This window comes from Pan paniscus, chromosome 4 (genome assembly GCF_029289425.2).
Source record: "Pan paniscus chromosome 4, NHGRI_mPanPan1-v2.0_pri, whole genome shotgun sequence".
Taxonomy (NCBI): domain Eukaryota; kingdom Metazoa; phylum Chordata; class Mammalia; order Primates; family Hominidae; genus Pan; species Pan paniscus.
In genome coordinates, this window is record NC_073253.2 from 24,104,548 (window position 1) to 24,128,561 (window position 24,014).

At 42.6% G+C, this 24,014-nt stretch overlaps 1 long non-coding RNA gene and 1 other non-coding gene across 3 annotated transcripts in view; one reads left to right on the forward strand and one right to left on the reverse strand.

The window, feature by feature from the left end:
- LOC129397745 (uncharacterized) overlaps positions 1 to 24,014 on the forward strand; it is a 132,481-nt gene that overhangs the window by 20,894 nt on the left and 87,573 nt on the right. The gene's annotated exons all lie outside the window — the stretch shown is intronic.
- On the reverse strand, positions 22,086 to 22,226 carry LOC112440022 (U4 spliceosomal RNA). Its single transcript, XR_003028227.1, has one exon. It is a non-coding gene; the product is annotated as a U4 spliceosomal RNA (small nuclear RNA).

Here is a 24,014-nt window from a genome sequence, read left to right on the forward strand (position 1 = left end):
GATCTCCTGACCTCGTGATCCACCTACCTCGGCCTCCCAAAGTGCTGGGATTACAGGCGCGAGTCAGCACGCCTGGCCTCCGAGCATCTCTTAAGAAAAAGAAAAGAATTTTTATATTAATAGATCTTTATCTCCAGCCTCTCCCCAACTTTCCTGGAGGTTGGAGGTTCCAAACCTCTAATCACTAGGTCTTTCTGCTGACCACTCCCATCCTGAGACTGCCCGAGGGGCCCCACCCTAATTCACCTCACTAGCATGAACTCAGGTGTTATCAAAGCTGCATATTGCAAATAACAAAAAAGCACTCCTGTCACTCCAGAAATTCCAAGTGTTTCAGGAGCTCTGTGACAGGAATCAGAGACATAGACCATGTATATTTCTTTTTTTTGTTTGTTTTTGATATGGCATCTCACTTTGTCACCCAGGCTGGAGTGCAGTGGTGTGATCTTGGTGCACTGCAACCTGTACCTCCCTGGTTCAAGCAATTCTCCTGCCTCAGCCTCCCAAGCAGCTGGGATTACAAGCATGCGCAACCACACCCAGCTAATTTTTGTATTTTTAGTACAGATGGGGTTTTGCCATGTTGGCCAGGCTGGTCTCGAACTCCTGACCTCAGGTGATCCGCCCACCTGGGCCTCCCAAAGTGCTGGGATTACAGGCGCGAGCTACTGCATCCGGCTGACCATATATATTTTATATTATACCATAGACTATACTTATGGGGGAAAAAACTGAGTTGTAAAAATGAAGACAAAGTTCACCTCACCAATCGTTTTCACCTTCACTCTCTGGAGGTAATATTACACTGAATTTTTTGCTTTTTAAGAGACCAGGTCTTGCTCTGTCGCCCAGGCTGGAGTGCAGTGGCATGGTCATGGCTCACTGCAGCCTTAACCTCCTCGGCTAAGTGATCCTCCCACCTCAGCTTCCCAAGTAGCTGGGACAAGAGTGTGCTGCTGCGCCCAGCAAATTTTTTAAATTTTTGTAGAGACGGGGTCTTACTATGTTGCCTAGGCTGGTCTCAAACTTCTGGGCTCAAGTAATCCACCAGCCTCTGCCTCCCAAAGTGCGGGGATTATAGGCGTGAGCCACCATATCTGGTCTACTGTGAACATTTTAATGTGTTTTTTTGGACTTTTTCTAAATACATGCAAATATTATGTATGTAGGTATGTCTGAGTTTTTTGGGTTTTGTTTTGTTTTTACAAAAATGAGATTTCAATGTTCTCTTTACTTGTCAAAATGTGTGTGCAGATGACAGTTGGAAGAGATGCCAGATGTAAATTTACCTCCCTCCCCTCCCTCTGAGGCTTGCTTGCCCCATGCTGTGGTTTTGTGTGACCTCATGACAGGAGAGATTTCTGTGGCATTCAGGCAATGCAGCAGGGGTCTGGCCACTGACACAACAAACTTGTGGTTTTCAAATACAAGTCATACAGCCAAGACACAGGTGCTTGGGTTTCAGGGCCTGGCATAGTCCAATGTCTGATTGATTTTTAACCAGCTAGTGAATAAATTTGTAATAAATGATCCAGCTGAAGATCTCAATGATTTAACTGCAATGAAATTGCAATGAAACTTCCCAGTGGCTAAAATTTTGTGGTTCACATTTGCACTGCTGTTAGCACAAAAGGTAATTATGATGTGTGTGAAAAATGGTAGTCTGATTAGTTGTTCACACACACAAAGGAGTGCTTTTCACACATCTTAATTGCTTTTCTGCTAAAGAAAGTGTAACTGCAAGTCATAAAATTATAACAGCCTCTAACACGTTAATTCCATTTCATCAGCGGATGATGTATCTTGAATTTTGGTGAAAAGTGACTTTAGAACTCATATTGATGAGGAAAGTTGAGGTTAAGATACTGCTCTCATAGAAGACAATTATAAAAAATTATAGTTCATACTCATAAATACACACGTCTCTGTACAGAAGTATTGTGAATTACTATTTTGGGATAGTGTCTTAGGTTTTACTTTCCTGCATTTCGTTACCCACATGGACCAGTAGATTAACAGAAAATATGGCCCCAGAAAGAAAGAGGATACAGGCTAAAGAAGTAAATCAAAGAACTCAATAGCTTTTCTGAAGGCTAAGGTAGAGAAAATCATCTTGAAATTCAACACTTAGAAGAGAAGAAAGGGTTTTAAAGCTGCATAAAACTAAGAAGAACCTGAAACAGGCAGAACACCAGAGTTTCTATCAGAGAGTAGGTAAAATGGCTAGTTTTTTCACCACTAAGAAAGGAGATAAAAGTTTCTCCAGCTTAAAGGAGGGAGGGATTAAAAGAGACCTGATTACTGTCTACATGCTGCTTGCATCCCAGAGATGGGCAGCAGGAACCCCAAAAAGCTTTAAGAAGATGGAGAATATGGGGAGTTTTGTTTCTATTCTCATTGTATAGCCAGAGGAAACTGCAAGTCTTTCAGAGAAATGCCTTGTCCAGCACAGCGGATGAGGAAATATCTGAGTGGGTGGAACTGAGAGGAGCCTCACCCCTATGTCAGAGGCAGAGGCGTTTAAACCATAGCAACTCCATCTTGAATAGGGGCTGGGTGAAATAAGGCTGAGAGCTGCTGGGCTGCATTCCCAGTAAGTTAGGCATTTTAAGACACAGGATGAGATAGGAGGTCATAAAGACCTTGTTGATAAAACAGCATGCGGTAAAGAAGCTGGCTAAATCCCACCAAAACCAAGATGGCAACAAAAGAGACCTCTGGTAGTCCTCACTGCTCATTATACATTAATTATAATATATTAGCATGCTAAAAGACACTCCCACCAGCACCATGACAGTTTACAAATGCCATGGCATTTACCATATATGGTCTAAAATGGGGAGGAGCCCACAGTTCCAGGAATTGCTCACCAGGTACCCAGAAAATTCATGAATAATCTACCCCTTGTTTAGCATATAATCAAGAAGTTACAGGAAGTATAAGCAGCTGAGCAGCCCATGTCTGGCTGTGGAGTAGCTATTCTTTAATTTTTTTACTTTCTTAATGAACTTCCTTTCACTTTACTCTATGGACTTGCCCCCAGTTCTTTCTTGCACAAGGTCCAAGAACCCTCTCTTGAGGTCTTGATGTGGACCTCTTTCCAGTAACACCTACGTAGGGCAGGAGGGCATCCATCAGATCCCACAGTTCTTAAGAGGAGCACCAGGGTAGCTGGGAGTAGCTAAGGGACCCAAAGGAGTTTGGGGTAGACTAAGGAGGTTACATCTACCTCTGCAGTGTATGGACTGTGACATGAGCAGTGGAGGCCAGTAGGGCCGAGTGGATTTGGTTCTACTTCAACAGGGACCGGCAAGGATAGGGAAGGATAGAAGGCTAAGGGCCCCTTCCCACCTGATATCAGAATGATATACATATCCGCACTCTACTCTTCCCTCTGCTATCCCATCCCCCAAAAAGGGGATGGAAGAAGGCAGAGAAAAGGTAATCTCGAGCTAAGTGAGAATTACCCAAAAGAGAATGAATTTTCAATCAGTAAAATGCAGTTTTCCACTGGCAGTGGAAACTACTGGACTCTAGAGTCAGGTTAAGGTCGGTGATAGAGGTACAGAGCTACATGCTAGGATACCTGAGTCTATGTCTGGACTATCCATGCCTGCTGTGTAGACACACACAGGTACCTGCACGACTAAATGTGTCTGTGTCCTTTTTTTTTTTTTTTTTTTTTGAGACAGAGTCTTGCTCTGTCGCCCAGGCTGGAGTACAGTGGTGCAATCTGGGCTCACTGCAATCTTCACCTCCCGGGTTCAAACAATTCTCCTGCCTCAGCCTCCTGAGTAGCTAGGATTACAGGTGCATGCCACCACGCCTGGCTACTTTATGTATATTTAGTAGCGATGGGATTTCACCACATTGGTCAGGCTGGTCTTCAACTCCTGACCTTGTGATCTGCCCGCCTCAGCCTCCCAAAATGCTGGGATTATAGGCGTGAGCCACTGTGCCCAGCCATCTGTGTCTTTTTAAAATGTAAGCCTTGGAGGCAAACAGACCTAGCTTGAATCTTGGCTTATCCACTTAATAGCTGGATGGCTTTGGGCAAATTTCTTAATCCAAAATTCTGCTTTTGTAAACTGGTAATAAGAATAGTGCCTCAGAGGATTGTTATAAAGATTAAATGAGATACATAGTTCACCCAACAACCTGGCACATAGTAAGCCATTAATATATGTTATTTATCATGATCATGATTATTATAATTATAATTATAGAATAGTAAATAATTATTATTATAATTTTATGTTTGCTCATTCTGACAGTGAGGCTGAACTGTTGACTGGCAGGATATAATTACCTGTTGTGCTTACGGCATGTCACATTCAGCTACCAAAATTGTACATGCACACAGGCTAAGAAAACATTCATGACAGGTCTTTATTGTCAGTGTATAAGATGTATCCCCTTTTATATTTGTTTATATGTTTAATTCTTTATTTTTGAGAATTTGCCCTTAGGGAGGGATATGCACCTCTAGATTTGGGGAAATTTGAGGTAAAATTTCTTTTGAGCCAGAATAGAAACTTAAATTTTAAATGAGGAAAGTCTGTTCCCCAGCCCCACTTCTCATTACTTAGGTGGAACCAGGATGGGTGGGCTCAAGGACGTTTCTTTCCTCTTTGCCAAGGTCTTCAGAGGCACTGCACACTTGGTCCTTAACCTATCATCCGTTGAAGAGCACTGCTTCATGCTGGGCTTTCGTCCAAGGCTCCTGTAGGATGTCTGGTCCTGAGGTGGGTTTATTAATGCAACAGCACTTATATAGTAACCAAGCAGTTGTTATATTTGAACATTTCTGATAAGAGAGCAGTATCTACAGCAAAATCTCTGGGGCTTCCTTTTGATTCTCCAAGGTGCTTCTGGCCTAAGCATCTTAATGGTGGTTTGGCAATCCTGGTTCCACCCTCTATGCTAACAAGGTGCAAAGCCTGCAGTAGTCCCCATCCCCAGGTAATAAAAAACTCAGTCATAGTCTCCAGTGGTCTATGCTGTATTTGGAAGAAGGGCATAAAGTCTTTTCCTGGTTTCTGGGTGGCCTCAAAAAAGCATCCAAAAAAAAAAAGCATCTATCTGTATAAGGGAGATAATCATTCTGTGATAGTTCGCCTCAAGAGGTATTATATAAAGCTAAAGATTATAGGCTGAGGCCAGACATAGTTGCTCACACCTGTAATCCCAGCGCTTGGGAGGCCAAGATGGGAGGATGGCTTGAGGCCAGGAGTTGAAGGCCAGCCTGGGCAACATAGAAAGACCTTGACTTCACACAAATCAAACAAACAAAAACAAAAACAAAAACAATACAGGTTGAAGGGCAAACTATGCAATGCTATGATTATCATTATTCAGATAATGGTTAACTGAATGTAAATGATTCGTCATATGAATAAAATCATTAACTAACTGCTTTGTGTGTTGTTTACTACAGCCATTCCCTATATCAATGTAAAGTCTGGATAGCAGCATCTTAACAGTGGACTTCTGAATTTTTATTTTTATTTTTATGTTTTATTTTGTAGAGATGGTCTCCCTATGTTGCTTAGGCTAGAGTGCAGTGGTTACTCACAGGCATGATCCCACTTCTAATCAGCGTGGGACTTTTTACCTGCTGTTTCCAATCTGGATGGGTTCATTTCTCCTTAGGCCACTTGGTAGGCCCAGCTCCAGTATCGACACTGATGGGCATACATAAGGCATTACAGGCCAGAACTGGACCCAAGTGATCCTCCAACCTCAGTCTCTCAAGTAGATGAGACTACAGGTGCTTTCCACCATTGCTGGTAACTCCTAGATTTTATTCCAGATAGGTCTTTAATTCATTTGGGTCTCTGAGTCTTTCATTCCTGGGTCCTGAAACAAAGATCCTCCTTTTCCATTAGAAAGGAGGTTCTCTCCTACAAGGCATGCAGTTTAGAGGCAGGCACAGGCTTAGCCAGATGAAAAAGGACAGATGCACATGGCCAAATGTCAGCTGAATTAGGCCTGCCCTGGTTCACACAGATCTTTTACGTAATCTAATTATCTTGTTGAAAAGAAAAGCTGTATGTACATCAACATTTGGCAAGTATTAATAAGCATACTGTGTTTTCTTACAGTTATTAATATAATAAGAAGAAATGTTCCTTGGCAAGTACATATGGCATTAAGAGTACCCAAAATTCCTGTATTCTTCAAAACTTATCTAGAAATGTTAGTGAATCATTCTCCCCATCACATTTAACAAAAGCATATATTATGCACACTCATGGAATAAACACATACATGGTTGTAAATAATCACTTTAAGGCAACTCTGATATTTGAAGCCATGGGAAAGAGTCTGGCCTTTTTTTTTTTCTATTACTTGTTTCCTCAGGGTCCATGGAAATGCTGAGGAATTGCTTAAGTTTTCATCTGCTGGGATGAATGCCAGCTTTATGCTCTGGTCTGGCTGTAGAAAATCCCAGAGTAGATCTAAGAATATCTTGGTTGGGGGCAAATAATTAGGTCATCACTGTCATCATCCTTCCAGTGCAGATCCTGGCCTTCCATATTTTTTCTTTCCCACAGAGGGCTCTCAGGTAGGCTCTCATCACCTAATGGGTCAAGGCCTGCCTGGCTCCACAAGGTACCCCGCAAGGACATTTCTGGGGCTTATTCAAGGAAAGAACATAGGCAAAGATTGCCTCAAGTGCCCTAGAATTTCTCTCTTGACTTTGTTCCTTAAAGTAGAAAACAAACTTCTGTAGGCAGGAGGCTGTGGCAATTATTTTACGTAGTTCACGGGCTATACCTTCAGAGATTCTTCCCTGAGGAAAACTGGGTACTGTGAAGATTCAAATTGTAATCTGAACTCAAGATAGGGAGCTATGTTTATTCTTCCTTGGAGATAGCGATGATGTGAATTGTGTCATTATTTCTTTTGGATTTGATTAAAAGAGAATATATTTTATATTCTTCTACTTTTCTCAATAACATCCCTATAAAGGCTGGTTCATATATTATAGTGATTGCCACCCCTCACACCCTGGTGTGTTCCTACATTTACGTTATTGAAATCCCTAACCACCTTCTCACCCACTTTTGCTTAGAACTGGTGAAGCACAGAGGTACGTCAGAAAATTTTTCTTTTTTTTCTTTTTCTTTTTCTTTCTTCTTCTTTTTTTTAATACAGGGTCTCACTCTGTTGCCCAGGCTGGAGTGCTCTGTTGCCCAGGTACATTTATGGCTCACTGCAGCCTCGACCTACTGAGCTCAAGCTATCCTTGCTCCTCAGCTTCCTGAGTAGCTGGAACTACTGTAGGCATGCACCACCATACCTGGCTAATTTTTGTATTTTTTGTAGAGATGGGGTTTTGCCATATTGCCCAGGCTGGCCTCCAACTCCTGGTCTTAAGCAATTCTCCCACCTCAGCCTCCCATAGTGCTGGTATTGCAGGCATGAGCCACTGTGCCCAGATAGAAAAGTTTTCTAAACTAGAAAATAAACTCATTTATTTATTCGACAAACACAATCAACTACATTCACTGTTGAATTATATTCAATACGAATTAACTCACTGAAATCAACTAAAACAATCCCCTTCTGAATTTTTATTGATAAAATAGATACCTGAAGCATATGATAAGGGAAAGAGAGCTAGTCTTGGAATCCAGTCCTACCTCTACCAATTCCTAGATGTGAAATTCTTGGTGAAATATTTAACTTTTCTCAGTTATAGTCTCTCTATAAAAATGAAGAGTGCAGAAATGAAGCAGAATAGTATAAGATCTCAAGCTTTGCAGTTGGACAGGCCTGGATTCCAATCCAGTTCTTTTCTGCTGCTTATTAGTTGAGTGTCCTTGGGAAAGTTACTTAAACTTCTTATTTCTCAGTTACCTTATCTGTGAAAATAGGAATGATACCACCTCACCTCACAAAGCTGTATTTACAAGGATCAAATTTTAAAATGTTGACAAAGTGTTTAGTATCTATCTGGCTCATAACAATATTCATTAAGCTGTGTTTTTAAAAAAAATCTGGGAAGAACTTTTGGGATCACAAAGTATAAACTCTTTTACTTTTCTTTGTGTGTGTGTGTGTGTGTGTGTGTCCCTACCCCTCCCTGCACCGACTCCTGTTACTTTTCAAAAGGAAAAACGGAGCCCGAGCAGCTAAGGATCTTGCCCACGGTCACTGAATTAGCAATGCTTGTGATGAACATTCCCAAAGCTTTTATGAGCTCTACGATCTGGAATAGGTCTCTTTGTGATCTGTTCTCCTACTTGCTAAATATATGAAATATTAAACTTCATAATCACAAAGTTTCTGTATCCATCTAAAAATGCCAAAGATTGCATTGCTATTTATTGAGCGCCAATGTTCAGAGAATGTTGCTACCTATTGTGGATGCTATAACATGCATGTAAGAATTTGGAATTTGTCTCTTGTCACAAGAGTGCTTACAGTTTAGTTGGAGAGACATTTATATAGACACTTATGAGACATGTAAACCACTGACATAGCCACTTGACATGGCTGAAGTTCAAATGTCAAAAGGATAAGACATGAACAGCAATTTATGCCACAAGGTCCTGCAGAGGGTGAGATCCATTTGGCTTGAGGTGTTAGTGATCAGTCTTCAAAGAGAAAATAGGAGTTTTATCTGTGCATTAAGGCTGAGTTGGATTTGAATACAGAGACAGGAGAAGGGAAGTCATCATGTGCCTTGAACTAGTACAAAAGTACAGAGGTAAAGATAGTCACTGTTAAGCGTCCCACGATTTAGTACTGAAAATTGCAGAGATTACTGAATGAATTTATGAAAGGAAATAATTCTGAGTCTGTCAATACAGTCATGCATTGCTTAATGATGGAGATACATTCTGAGAAACAAATCCATAGGTGATTTCATCATTGTGTGAACACCACAGAGTACACAGACCTAGATGGTATAGCCTACTACACACCTAGGCTATATAGTATAGCTGTGAAAGGAAAATAAAATCTTGGAACACTAAACTCACTATGCCAAAGGGAGAAGTTAAGCTTGGGAAATAAGTCATGCAAAAACTGCCTTCCTTTTGCTCCTAAACAGCTGCAGCACAGAGGGCCACATAGCTCCCCATGTGGCCTCCCTCACAAACTGCTCACAATGAAATTCTTTGTGGGCCCAAGTCTTTATCCTAAAACAGAGTTCTGTGGAATCACATCCTGATAACGTAAATTAACAGTTTACCTTCACAGGTACTGGACAAAGACAAGATTAGAAATCATCCCTCTGCCCACCCTGAGACAAATTCATGTTTGACTTCTGATATGGTCTGTGTCCCCACCCAAATTTCATCATGAATTCCTACCTGTTCTGGGAAGGGCCCTGTAGGAGGTAATTGAATCATGAAGGCAGGTCTTTCCCATGCTGTTCTCATGATAGTGAATAAGTCTCATGAGATCTGACAGTTTTAGAAGAGGGAATTTCCCTGCAAAAGCTCCTTTTTATGCCTGCTGCCATCCATGTAAGACATGACTTGCTCCTCCTTTCCTTCCGCTATGATTGTGAGGCTTCTCCAGCCATTGTGGAACTGTAAGTCCATTAAACTCTTTTTCCTGTATAAATTACCCAGTCTCAGGTATGTCTTTATCAGCAGCGTGAAAACGGACTAATACAATTTCTTTCTCTACTCTATGTTTATACTACATAAAATGCAGATTTACTTTGTGAGAGGAATGTATAATTGACTGTTGCTCTTTCCCCACCTGCCTGCTCTTTTCCCTTTAAAAACTGAGGTCCTAAAGACTCTTTGGAAAAAACACAGTCCACAGATTCTAGTGTAACTTGTGTCTCTTTTTCCTGGTGTGTCCTCAATCTGAGCAAATTGAGGAGATTTGTCTCACTTTTTGGTTTACATAGCCTATTGCTCCCAGGCTGCAAAGCTATACAGCATGTTACTGTACTGAATACTATAGGCAATTGTAACACAGTTGTGTTTGCATTTCTAAACATATCTAAACATAGAAAAGGTAACACATTGTGCTACAACCTTACAATGACTATGATGTCACTAGAAAATTTTCAGCTGCATCATAATCTTATGGAACCATCATCATGTATGGAGTCTGTTGTTTCATTTACAAAGGAGTTGCGTTCTTTTGGTGGGGGGTAATTTTGAAACAAATATCTTTCTCTGTTTTTTGGGGTTTTTGGTATTGTTTTGTTTTGTTTTGTCTTGTTTTGAGTCAGGGTCTTACTCTGTCATCCAGGCTGGTGTGCTGTGGTGCTATCATAGCTCACTACAGCCTCAACCTCCTGGCCCCAGGAGATTCTCCTGCCCTGGCCTTCCAAAGTGTTAGGATTACAGGCATGAGCCACCGTGGTAGCTGAAATCCCTGTCTTTGAAGCACATTAGAGAATGAAAAAGAAAAGAGAGAAAAAAATAAGAGAAAGAATAAAAAGAAATTGCTGTGTCCTGAGTCATGTCCCTCCTGGTAAATAAAATTTATGGGAAGCCATTATTTTGGACTGAGGTGCCATAGTAGGGCCCAATAGACCAAACCACATAATCAAGCTAAAACCTTAAGGAAGCAGATAAATCCCCAAACACACCAGTTTTTCTTGAAAACAAGAGGTGCACTCACAGCCATCACTTGGAAAAGACCCAGTCAACTTGAGTCACCCTAATAAGGAAGTCCTTCTGCTTTAAACCTTATAAGAAAAGTAACCTGAAGTAACCTGATGTTAACCATTCTGCTTTTTTCTATATTTGTTTCCTTGTTCTCATATAAAAACTAACTGTTGCAGTGAGTGCTGATCACGCCACTGTACTCCAGCCTGGACAACAGAGTGAGACCCTGTCTCAAAAAAAGCAAAAAACAAAAAAGTAACTGTTTTGCTAAACCCAGTAGAGCACTCACTATTTTATAGAATAAAATGCTGCCTGATTCTAGAATCCCAAATAAAAGCCAGTTTGATCTTTAAATTTGTTTTAATTTTGTCTTTTAACACTGTCAAAAGTCATATATTGAAGCCTAAAACCCGCCCCTTCTCTCTCTCCTCACCACCCTGTGTGTACACAAAGAAGAGATCATTTGAGCATCCACCTGCAAGCGAAGAGAAGAGGCTTTAGAATGAAACCTTCCTTGCTGACACCCTGATCTTTCCAGTCTCCAGAACTGTGAGAAGTATATTTCTATTGCTTAAGCCACACAGTCTGTGGTACTTTGTTATGGCAGCCCAAGCTGAGTAAGACAAATACTATTTCAAGAAAGTGACTTATTACTGGGTGCGGTGGCTCACACCTGTAATCCTAGCACTTTGGGAGTTGGAGACAGGCAGATACTTGAGATCAGGAGTTCGAGACCAGCCTGGCCAACATGGTGAAACCCCACCTCTACTAAAAATACAAAAAATTAGCTGGGGGTGGTGGTGTGTGCCTGTCCTAGCTACTTGGGAGGCTGAGGCAGGAGAATTACTTGAACCCAGGAGGCAGAGGTTGCAGTGAGCTGAGATCATGTCACTGCACTCCAGCCTGAACAACAGAGCAAGACCCCATCAGAAAAAAGAAAAAGAAAAAAAGAAAATGACTTAGTGACTTATCTCTTATGAGCTGCTTGGGGAAGTTGATGGGAGATTGGTCACTAACTTCTATCAACAGCTAAGCTCATCGGCCTTATATCTGGACAGAACCAAATTTCTGTCTCAGCTAAATAATGCATTCCTGTATGGCAAAGGGATTGATCTATAATTTAAAGGGCAATAGTACAATAGTATATCCTCTGCCCAGTGACTGCTATGGTACTTTGTCAAGGAGCTCTCTCTGAGGATGGGAGAAAAGGGTTCTTGCCTGGTTGTTTTGCATCACCTACCACTTTTCTGGCCAACTGATGATTGTAGGGCATTCCTTTTATTTAGATTTCCTTTATTTCTTTCATCTCTCCACTCATAATCAAAGAACATTAAGTACTTGCTCAGGTGTTTTAGACTCTTGTCTAAGGATCTTGCCCAAGGTCACTGTATTAGTCTGTTTTCACACTCTATATATAAAGAAATACTTGAGACTGAGTAATTTATAAGAAAAAAAAGAGGTTTAATTGACTAACAGTTTCACATGGCTGGGTGGGGGGCCACAGGAAACTTACAATCATGGCAGAAAGTGAAGGGGAAGCAAGGACCTTTTTCAGAAAGTGGAACGAAAGAGAAGAATGAAGGAGGAGCTACCAAACACTTATAAAACCATCAGATCTCATGAGAACTCACTATCACAAGAACAGCATGGGGGAAACTGACTCCATGGTCCAATCACCTCCCTCCCTCGATACATGGGGATTACAGGTCCCTCCCTTGACACGTGGGGATTACAAATCGAGATGAGATTTGGGTGGGGACACAGAGCCAAACCATATCGGTCACTGAACCACTACGTTTGTGATGTACATTCCCAAAGCTTTTACTAGTTCTAGGATCTGGACAAAGTACCTGTACTACCTCTTTGTGACCTGATCAATAGTTTAGTCAAGTTCAATAATACTGATAACACAATACAAGCTTCATTTACTGAGAAATTTTTTGCATGGAAATGTGCTAAACCTTTTATAGGCATCATCTCATTTAATCCTGCCTGCTTTGCAAACAGGTGAAATGGTGATTATAATCTCCATTATAGGCTTAGAGAAGCTAAGTATCAAGTCCAAGTTCACACCGTCATAAGATGAACTTGGGTTTTGAACTGAAGTCTGACTCAGTAAATGCCAAGGCAATATCCATATGGATATGCTAAGAATAATGAATCAGAATCAGGCACAGTTTTTAAAACATCAAATGATGTATGTAATTACTTAAAATCTTAAATTTTTATGCAATAATTTGACTTTTTTTTTAAGGCTAGTGCATTAAGTATACCTCCCATTACAACTAGTTCAAGTATATGAGATTCCATTTCTGGTCCATATTACTCATTTTGCTTTCTTGGGCTCTGATCCTCTCTCGTATTTTCATGTTTCCTATTTGTATTTGTTTGGGGCTTTTCTTTCCTTTACAAAATTGGGTAGTCATGCTTCTCCAGTAACCTTGGTGAGTCAGTTCAACCTCTAATTACTTCAGTCTCCTTGCCTGCAAGAAAAGCAGTCAAACTACACGAACACTCTATTGTTTTGCATCATTTCACACGTACACAGGGATAAGGAGGGAAATAATTCTCCCAATGAAGCAGAACCACCGGTAACAGCTGGCACAACTTCTAAAGACCCAGTCTGCCTTGAAAAACAGCCGCAAATTGTCCCTAAATAATAATTACCCCACCTGTATCAGGACTATCTCACTGACTAGCTGCACTTCATGACACAATACCTGCTATTAACTCTCAGCATGGATATAAACATTGCCATAATATTTTTTAAAACCAACAATGTATCATTTGCACATTAGGACAACAGAATGTTAGTTAAGGCACAGAAAACACAAAGGCATGGCTACCCTGTTCTTTGGTGACTCCATATCTAATTATTACCAAACATGTCTCCAGTCTTTAGACAAATTTAGTTATTATAAGGGTGGTTGGACAAATAGCAAAGATTTGCTTTTCATTAACAAAGGGCACATCAGAACCGAGTTAATCCTTCCCAGTTACCCAACATTCAAAGCTTCTAGCGCAGTCACTTTCTAGTCATTTTAGAACCCAGGGCAGTGTGACGATTTGATGCTTAAGTTTCAACACGTTTTATTAATCCATTCTTCTGGTGCTTCATTTAAAATATTGGAAACTATAAAAAGATCAGCGTGTTAATCCTCTGCCAGGAAACAGGGGAAAAAAAGTTAAAAACCTAACAACAACACGAAAAAAGCAAGAGCGCTGGAATCTCAGCTTTGAGGAAACACATGGGATGAAAGCATCCGCCCAAGCTCTAACCATTTGTCACATGGGACTCTTCCCCTCGGGGGTGAATCCTGGATGTCCCCAGGATGGAGCGAGGAGGTCGTGCGTGCGGGCGAGTGTGTGACTGCAGGGGGCCTTGGCGGCGCGAGGAGGCGGCGCGAGGAGGCGACGCCGCCCCCTCCCTCAGGCGCAGGGAGGGTCTTCCAGGAAGCGGCGGATCTCTGCTGACTCCGCGGCTGCGGGCCCCGGGCTGCGGCCGTCCAGGCCGGCACGTAGCGCCGAGCGTGACTCAGCGCTGACTCATCGGACTCGCTGCCAGTGGATTTCCCCCGTCAGCTGCTCGCGCTACTCCTGTCGCCGGGAGCTCGCAGGACTTCGCAGATACCGCTGCCTCCTTAGTCTTTCCTGCACAGCAGAGCAGTCCTGTCGCTTTAAACAGAGCAAGCCAGCTTTCACTGCTTTTGAATCCCGACCGAGCGGGGCACTGCCGTGCTTTGTTTTCTTTGCCTTTAAGAGTGCAATAGTCCACTAATCAAATTCTTTCATCAAAAGCATGTTGGGACAATTCCTGACATCGTCCTTCCACTGTGATTTGGAGGTGACCTCCACCCAGGTTTCACTTCCGTTGTACCCAGCTCTCGTCTTATTTTTGTCCCTCATTTTGTGAATTTATCCTCTCACTACGCTTGATAACTAACCTTGGCGCAAACCCACAATTGTGGTGACGCAAATCAGGTTGGAACTTGGCATCGTTGTGTGCGGGCAGTGAGGGACTTACTGTAAAAACTGGGGCCTTCATAAAGGCGTTCTTATTTGCCATCCTACTTGCTGATTAGATACCGTGCTCATTTTCTGTCTGCCACTCCCCTTTGAAAGTTCCTGAGACAGGCCGGGCGCGGTGGCTCACGCCTGTAATCCCATCACTCTGGGAGGCCGAGGCGGGCGGATCACGAGGTCAGGAGATCGAGACCATCCTGGCTAACACGGTGAAACACCGTCTCTACTAAAAAATACAAAAAATTAGCCGGGCGTAGTTGTGGGCGCTTGTAGTCCCAGCTACTCGGGAGGCTGAGGCAGGAGAATGGCGTGAACCTGGGAGGCGGAGCTTGCAGTGAGCCGAGATCGCGCCACTGCACTCCAGCCTGGGCGACAGAGCGAGACTCCGTCTCAAAAAAAAAAAAAAAAAAAGAAAAGAAAGAAAGCTCCTGAGACAGATTTAGATGGACTGCTAAAACCTGTCCATCTAAATGGACCGGTTTAGATGGACCTCAGGAGCGGTCGTGCTCATTTCTTCTTCCCCAGAGTTCAATCTGCAGCGCAGCAGCAGGGCAGCAACTTTACCGTGGACCGCCTGCATCAAAAGCGCCGCGGTAAAAATGCAGATTCTTGAAGCTCACTTCAAATTACAGACTCGGAATGTCCTGGCTGGGTGGGGGCATGGAGGCACCTGTCTGAGGTCGGGGCCTAGAAATAATCCATCGTATTAACCAACTACCTATCAGTGATTCTTAGGTACATTTAGGTTTGACAACTATAGCAAGAGGGCGAGCATGTGAGACATTATTCTGGGTAGACTCTAGGACTCCTTACGATATAGAACACTGTGTTCTAAAATTGATGTTTAAGTTTTGATGGAAGGAAAAAATATTTCCAAATTTGGTTTTATATATTATATTGTTTGCTTTAACTGTATATTTATATAGACAAATTTCTTTTCTTTTCTTTTTTTTCCTTTAAAGAGAGAGTCTTTCTGTGTTGCCCAGGCTGGCCTCGAACTCCTGGGCTCAAGGAACCCTTCCGCCTCAGCCTCTCCAGTAGTTAGGACTACAGGCGTGCACCACCACTCGGCTCTTTTTCTTTGTTCCTTTTTATTTTTATTTACTTATTTTGAGACATGGTCTCACTCTCTTGCCTAGGCTAAAGTGAAGTGGTGGGATCTTGGCTCACTTCAGCCTCACCCTCCCCAGGATCAGGTGATAGTCCCACCTCAGCCTTCCCAGGGGCTGGGGCTACAGGTGTGTGCCACCATGCCTGAATAATTTTTGTATTTTTTTAAGAGACAGGGTTTCACCATGTTGCCCAGGCTGGTCTCGAACTCCTGGGCTCAAGGGATCCGCCTGCCTCGGCCTCCCAAGGTGCTGAGATTACAAGGGTGTACCACCATACCTGGCCAGCTCTTTTTTTTTTTTTTAATTAGAACTTTGTTTATAAAATAAAATCAAGTTTCTGTAAATTTTCTTTATTTCAGAGTAATATTTTTCCAATCTGACTTTGTGTCAGAATTACCCAAAGAGTTATAGAAAAACTCTTAATTCCTTGACCAGCCCTCAGGCTTAAAGACACTATCTCTGAAAGTGAAGCCCCCCAAATAGGCATTTTTTTCTTTTTTGACATGGTCTTACCCTGCTGCCCAGGCTGAAGTGCAGTGGCATGATCACTGCTTGCTGCAGCCTCAGCCTCCCAAGGGTCAGGTGATCCTCCCACCTCAGCCTCCCAAGTAGCTGGGGCTACAGGCGCGTGCCACACCTGGCTAATTTTTGTATTTCTTGTAGAGATGGGGTTTTTCCATGCTCCCCAGGCTGGTCTCAAATTTCTGAGCTCAAGTGATCCGCCCACCTAGACCTCTTAAAGTACTGGAATTACAGGCATGAGCCATGACACCCAGCCAAAAATAGGCATTTTGAAATGCTTTCAAAGTTAGTCTTTGAACTTTTTCAAAGTCACCACTATTCCCAAGTAGTAACATCAGTAACTCCAGGGTAGTTGGCCTATATTGTTCCATTATGGTGCTCATTCATCTCTCAGTCTGCAGTGTTTCATTTGGAAATCACCATTTTAAAAATAAAATTATGCTAAAAAGGAATTTGATGAGATAAAAGGAAAAAGAGAAAAAAGTGACCACATAAAATATCAGCTCACTATTATATTCATAAATTCACTTATTTAGAAAACAAGGTTGAAATATTTGTATTCTAAATCTTTTGTGCAGGTGGGGAGAGGGGGTTGATTGGACAATAATCTTCAAGTGTATTTTGAAATTTTTAGGTCAGGTGTGGTGGCTCATGCCTGCAATCCCAACACTTTGGAAGGCCAAGGCGGGAGAGAGGATTGCTTGAGCCCAGGTGTTCAAGACCAGCCTGGGCAACATAGCAAGACACTGTCTCTAAAAGAAAGAAAGAAAAGTAATTGTTTTCCCCTTGGATATTTTGTTTACTTCTTTTCTTTTCCTTCCCTCCCCCTCCCCCTCCCCCTTCTCCTCCTCCTCCTCCTCCTCCTCATTCTTCTTTCTTCTTTAGGGGAGAGGCACAAGACACAAGTTCCGTGAATACTTCTTTTCGTTCCACTGGGTTTTTCCATTTAATCTCTGCTAGCATTGTGGCAAAAAGCCAAAAATCCTAGATCTGAAACATGCCTGACAAAGACATCTCAGCTCACTGCAACCTCCACCTCCCAGGTTCAAGTGATTCTCTTGTCTCAGTCTCTAGAGTAGCTGGGATTGCAGGCGCACACCACCACGCCCGGCTCATTTATTTTTATTTTTATTTTTATTTTTTGAGACGGAGTCTCACTCTGTTGCCCAGGCTGGAGGGCAGTGGTGTGATCTTGGCTCACCACAACCTCCGCCTCCTGGATTAAGAGATTCTCTTCCCTCAGCCCCCCGAGTAGCCGGGACTACAGGCACCATGCCCTGCTAAGTTTTGTACTTTTAGTAGAGACGGGGTTTCACTATGTTGGCCAGGCAGGTCTTGAACTCCTGACCTCATGATCTGCCTGCCTCGGCTTCCCAAAGTTCTGGGATTACAGGCATGAGCCACTGTGCCTGGCCAACGCCCAGCTAATTTTTAAAATTTAATTTAGTTTTATTTATTTATTTATTTTTTGAGATGGAGTCTCGCTCTGTCGCCCAGGCTGGAGTGCAGTGGCATGATCTCGGCTCACTGCAACCTCCGCCTCCCTTCCCAGATTCAAGTGATTCTCCTGCCTCAGCCTCTCAAGTAGCTGGGACGCGCAGCTAATTTTTGTATTTTTAGTAGAGTCGGGGTTTCATCATGTTCGCCAGGCTTGTCTCAAACTCTTGACCTCAAGTGATCCACCCGCCTCAGCCTCCCAAAGTGCTGGGATTGCAGGTGTGAGCTCCCGCACTGGGCCTGGTTGACTTTTTTATAGCCTTGCTTCTCCAAGCCTGGTCCTTGGTCCAGCATCACCTGGGAACAGACTCTCAGACCCCGTCCATAACTACCAAATCAGAATGTGCTTGTTAGCAAGATCCCCAGGTGATGTGTGTGTATTAAAATTCAGGAACCACTCTTACAGTAATTGTAAGAGTTACAATCTAAGGCTGGTGGAGGAAGAAGAAGAAACGAGTCTGGTTGTGGAGGGGACATGTATTAGTTTCCTAGGGTTGCAATAACAAAATACCACAAACTGGGTGATTAAAACAATAGAAATTTATTCTCTCACAGTTCTGGAAACCAGAGTCCAAAGTGAAGAAGTCGGCAGAGCCATGTTCCTTCTGAAACTCTGGGTAGAATCCTTCCTTGTATCTTCCTAGCTTCCAGGGGTGACCATGGGTACTTGCAGCTCCTGGGTTTGTAGCTGTATTACTTCAGCCTTTGCTCCTGTGGTCACATGGCATTCTCCCTGAGTGCCTGTCTTTTACGTCGTCTTCTTATAAGGACACCAGTTATGTTGGATTAGGGCCCAGTGAATACATTGTAAATTGATTATATCTGCAAAGGTCCTATTTTCAGATAAGGTCACATGGACAGGTACTTGGGTATAGGATGTCAATAAATTACTTTGGGGGAACACAAGTTATCCCATAATAGGGAGATGTGGAGATTTTATTACCAATAAGTTGAAATGCATTATGTGAAAAATAACTTAAAAAATAAGCATTATTTTAAAATAAGCTGATCACATTTTATTTTTAAATTTTATTTATTTATTATTTATTTTTGAGACAGAGTCTCTGTTGCCCAGGCTGGAGTGCAGTGGCATGATCTCGGCTCACTGCAACCTCTGCTTCCTGAGTTCAAGTGATTCTCCTGCTTCAGCCTCCCAAGTAGCTGGGATTACAGGTGCATGCCACCATGCCTGGCTAATTTTTTGTTTGTTTGTTTGTTTGTATTTTTAGTAGAGACAGGGTTTCACCATGTTGGCCAGGCTAATCTCGAACTCCTGACCTCAAGTGATCCATCTGCTTTGGCCTCCCAAAGTGCTGGGATTACAGGTGTGATCCACTGCGCCCAGCCTCAAGGGCAACTTAGCATCTCTTATAACATCATGCCAAGTTGAAAGTAAGAACTCAGTAGTTATTAATAATAATAGTCAAAGCTATGGCATACCTCTGGACAAGCATACAAAATCTCACATGTTTAAATCTACCTATGGTACAAGGCAAGACAAATTTCTACCACAAAAGGTTAGTTTGACCATAGAAAGTCAGCTCTAAAAAAAAGGGAAAAATCAGGGCTTGGTGGCTCACGCCTGTAATCCCAGCTACTTGAGAGGCTAAGTAAGGCAGGGGGAATTGCTCGAACCCAGGAGGTGGAGGTTGCAGTGAGCTGAGATCGTGCCACTGCACTCCAGCCTGAGTAACAGAGCAAGACTCTGTCTCAAGGAAAAAAAAAAAAGTGAAAAAAAAATTATAGCTAAAATTATAATCACATTGACAGATAAACCAAAAATATCATAGGACCAGGGCAAAAAAGAGAAGGGAATCCTTATAATCCCAGGAAAGGACAAGAGTAGGACCAGAGGGGCAGCTTCAAGGTAGTAATGTCATTTTAAAAGCCCTTGACAGTTTGTAGTAGGAATCTCTTTTTGTCTGCCCAGCATTAATTCTCCCTCTTTCCTTTGAGAAGCCTCAGGTCATCCTGGCCAACATTTCTGTGTAGAACTCTCAGCCACAGTGTTTGCCTTCCCCTCGTCCCTTCCCCCAAGGTTGAAACACAGGGCTATTTTTGTCCTAGCCATCTGAATATGGAGTATAGTCTCAAAAATGAAGAAGGTGGTTGAAGCTGAGTCATTTTAGTGGTAGTGATCAGCGACGCCAACCAGATATTTTGTTTGTTTTACCACTGAGAATCCCAGAGCAACCCTAGTTGCTATCCTCCACAAGTCCCCATTGGTTTTTTGTTTGTTTTGTTTCTTTTTTTTTTTTTGAGACAGAGTCTTACTCTGTCACCCAGGGTAGAGTGACAACCTCTGCCTCCAGGGTTCAAGCAATTCTCCTGCCTCAGCCTCCCAAGTAGCTGAGATTACAGGTGCCCACCACCATGCCTGGTAAAGTTTTGTATTTTTAGAAGAGATGGGGTTTCACCATGTTGGCCAGGCTGGTCTCGAACTCCTGAGCTCAGGTGATCCGCCCACCTAGTCCTCATTGTTTAGTTATTTCTTTTGTTTGAAATGCTACCTAGTATCTTTCCAAATGTTATTTTATTTAAAAAATTTAGGTGTCAATGTTTAACTTGTATATTGTTATTTTTAGTTAATTATAATTTATTTTAAATTATTTTTAATGGGCCCAGAGCTAGCCTCAGTTGATTTCTATTGCTTACAAAGAAACCTAAGCAACAAAGATACTGATGGAGAGAACACATACTGCTCACCCACTAAGACACCTGAAATAGTAGTCTGCATTCATGATAAATAAAATATGCACTCTTGAAATATAATGAAGCTTTTTTCAGTTTGTTTCAATGATTTTACCATTATTGTCCTATATATTTTTTACATTTTTATTTACTTATTTATTTATTTTAGAGATGGAGGGTCTCACTGTGTTGCCCAGGCTGGAGTACAGTGGCTATTCACAGGTGCAATTATGGCACATTACAGCCTTGAACTTCTGCACTCAAGCTAGCCACCTGCGTCAGCCTCCTTAGTAGCTGGGACTACAGACATGCACCACTGCATCCAGCTAGCCCTATATTTCAAGCTGAGTCATTTTTCCTTTCTAACTACCCAAATTGCCAGTGGGTGAAAATGAGAAAATCTCTATTATTATGCTACTTGAAGACACCAATAATCTTTTAAACCTTTTTTTTTTTGAGACAGGGTCTTGCTCTGTTGCCCAGGCTGAAGTGCAGTGGTACAAACATGGCTCACCACAGCCTTGACCTCCTGGGCTCAAGCAATCCTCCTGCCTTAGCCTCCCAAATAGCTGGAAGCACAGGCACACACCACCATGCCCAGCTAATTTTATTTACTTATTTATTTATTTATTTATTTATTTATTTATGATGGAGTCTCGTTCTGTCTCCCAGGCTGGAGTGCAGTGGCTCAGTCTTGGCTCAATGCAACCTCCGCCTCCTGGGTTCAAGTGATTCTCCCACCTCAGCCTCCTGAGTAGCTGGGATTTCAGGTGCGTGCCACCACACCCAGGTAATTTTTGTATTTTTAGTAGAGACAGCGTTTTGCCATGTTGGCTGGGCTGGTCTCGAACTCCTGACCACAGGTGATCCACCCGCCTTGGCCTTACCCAAAGTGCTGGAATTACAGGTGTGAGCCACTTCACCTGGCCTATTTACTTATTCTTTTGTAGAGATGGGGTCTTACCATGTTGCCCAGGCTGGTCTTGAACTCCTGGGCTCAAGCGATCCCCTCATCTAGGCCTCCTCAAATGCTGGGATTACAGGCATGAGCTACTGCACCTGGCCCCAATAATCTTTATGTTGTCTCCAAATGGTTTTCATGATAATTGTGATATTAAGATTAATAAAAAGTGCTCCAAGGTTCCTCATTAGAGCTAGTTTACCAAGGGTCTAATTGGCATAATAGAAACAGAGTCATTGTTATGCCAGGCTAAATGTGATCTTTTTTCTGCAAGCAAAGAAATAATATTAGCCTAAAGCTTTCATATTGACTAACACTAATTGTGTGTGCTTTGAGTTCTCCTGATAAAATTTAGCATTTATTTATTTATTATTCAGTCTCTGTAGAGATGGTCAAAATTTGCTAATGCTGGAGTCTGGGCTCAGTGGCTCACACCTGTAATCCTAGCACTTCGGGAGGCCAAAGTGGGAGGATCGCTTGAGCCCAGGATTTCGAGACCAGCTTGGGCCGCATGGTAAACCCTATCTCTACAAAAAATATGAAAATTATTCGGGCATGGTGTTAGGTGTTTGTAGTCCCAGCTACTTGGGAGGCTGAAGTGGGAGGATCACCTGAGCCTGGGAGGTTGAGGTTGTGGTGAGCTGTGACTATACCACTGCACTCCAGCCTGGGTGACAGAGTCAGACCATTTCTTAAACAAACAAACAAAAAATTGCCAATACTGACTATATCGCAAGTCATTACAGTGAAGTATTGGGAACAGTTTTCAATTAATAATAATTGCACCTTGGATAAACTGCATTGGCTACCATACTGCCACTGCTCAAAGCTTCCTGATAAAATTTAATTTGACCAAGGTATATCAGCTTCTCAGAATCCTTACTGCTTACTCTTGTAAGTCTCCCTCTCTTGACATGCTTGCATCAATGGCTGCATGGTGGATATGGTTTCATTTCACTGGAGTGTAGGGGGCATATAAGGAAAGTAAATCCAAAATGGTAACTGATTTTGAGATTACAGTGAATCATGAATGCCATGATAAGGACTCCACACTTACACAGAATGCGTTAATGGATTTTGACCAAAGTAAGGGAAATGACATTTTTTAGTGCATATTATCTGCCTGCAACTACATTCAACCAAATTCGTTGGTTTCCTGCATACGATAGGTGAGGATTTAGCTCTCTTATACCACCTATGACTTTAAGTAAAATATTTAAGACTCAACCAATTAAAAAAAAAATCAATGACAATGTGAATACCTACTTCGTTGGAAGAGGGTATGCACACCTGTCTTTCTCTTTACCTGTCTTTTCTCTTTGTACCTGTTAAATTCTGTCATCTGTATGTCCCTTGACCTTATTGAGGTTGATGACATTTATATAATTAACTGTTTTGAGATTTGTCTATAGGTTGACAATGAAAGTAAAAAAAGTCTTACCATTTGCATTATTAAGACTGGGCTGAGAGCAGTGGCTTATGCCTGTAATCCCAGCATTTTGGGAGGCCGAGGTGGGCGGATCACTTGAGGCCGGGGGTTCAAGACCAGCCTGGCCAACATGATGAAATCCCATCTCTACTAAAAAATGCAAAAATTAGCTGGGCATGGTGACGCACACTTGTAATCCCAGCTACTTGAGAAACTGAGGTGGGAGGATTGTTTGAACCTGGGAGGCAGAGGTTGCAGTGAGCCCAGATTGCGCTACTGCACTCCAGCCTGGGTGACAGAGCAAGACTCTGTCTAAAAAGGAAAAAAAAAAAAAAAAAAGACTGTATGGGCTGGGCTTGGTGGCTCACGCCTGTAATCCTAGCACTTTGGGAGGCCGAGATGGGTGGACTGCTTGAGCTCAGGAGTTCGAGACCAGCCCAGGCAACCTGGCAAAACCCCAGCTCTACAAAAAATTAGCACACCTGTAGAACTGGCTACTTTAGGGACTGAGGTGGGAGGATTGTTTGAGCCCAGGAGGTGGATGCTGCAGTGAGCTGAGATCACACCAGTGCACTCCAGCGTGGGAGACAAAGTGGATCCTGTCTCAAAAAAAAAAAAAGAAAGAAAGAAAGAAAAGAAAAAGACTGTATGAATACTCTTCATGGCAGAGAAAATAATGTAGTATTGTGTGGAGAAACCACAAACTGTTTCTCCTCTGCCACAACAATCAACACTTCTGACTGAGTGTGGGGGAGGGGTTTCCCCACACAACAAGCAAGCAATCATTTCTGCAGTGGATACCAGCTGCGTGTCCTCTAATTCAATTCTGACGCTATCTACCTGGAGATAGTGTCAGATCCCATAGGCTGAGGCCTACGTCCCCAAAACTGCCCCTCTTCCCCACTTCCGATGCCAGTCACAAGCCCCAGCTTGTTCTACCTGTGTTTCTGATCAGCCAGCTATAAACTGGGGATCCCACAACCTCCTCCTGGGTTTAGCTACTTGCTAGAGCAGCTTAGAGAACTTGGGGAAACATTTATGTTGTTTACTGGTTTATTATGAGGGATATTACAAAGGATACAGATGAAGAGATGCATAGGGTAAGGCCTGGGGGAATGGGAGCAGAGCTTCCATGCCCACCCTGAGGTCACCGCCCTGTAGAACATCCACGTGTTCAGCTATCCAGAAGC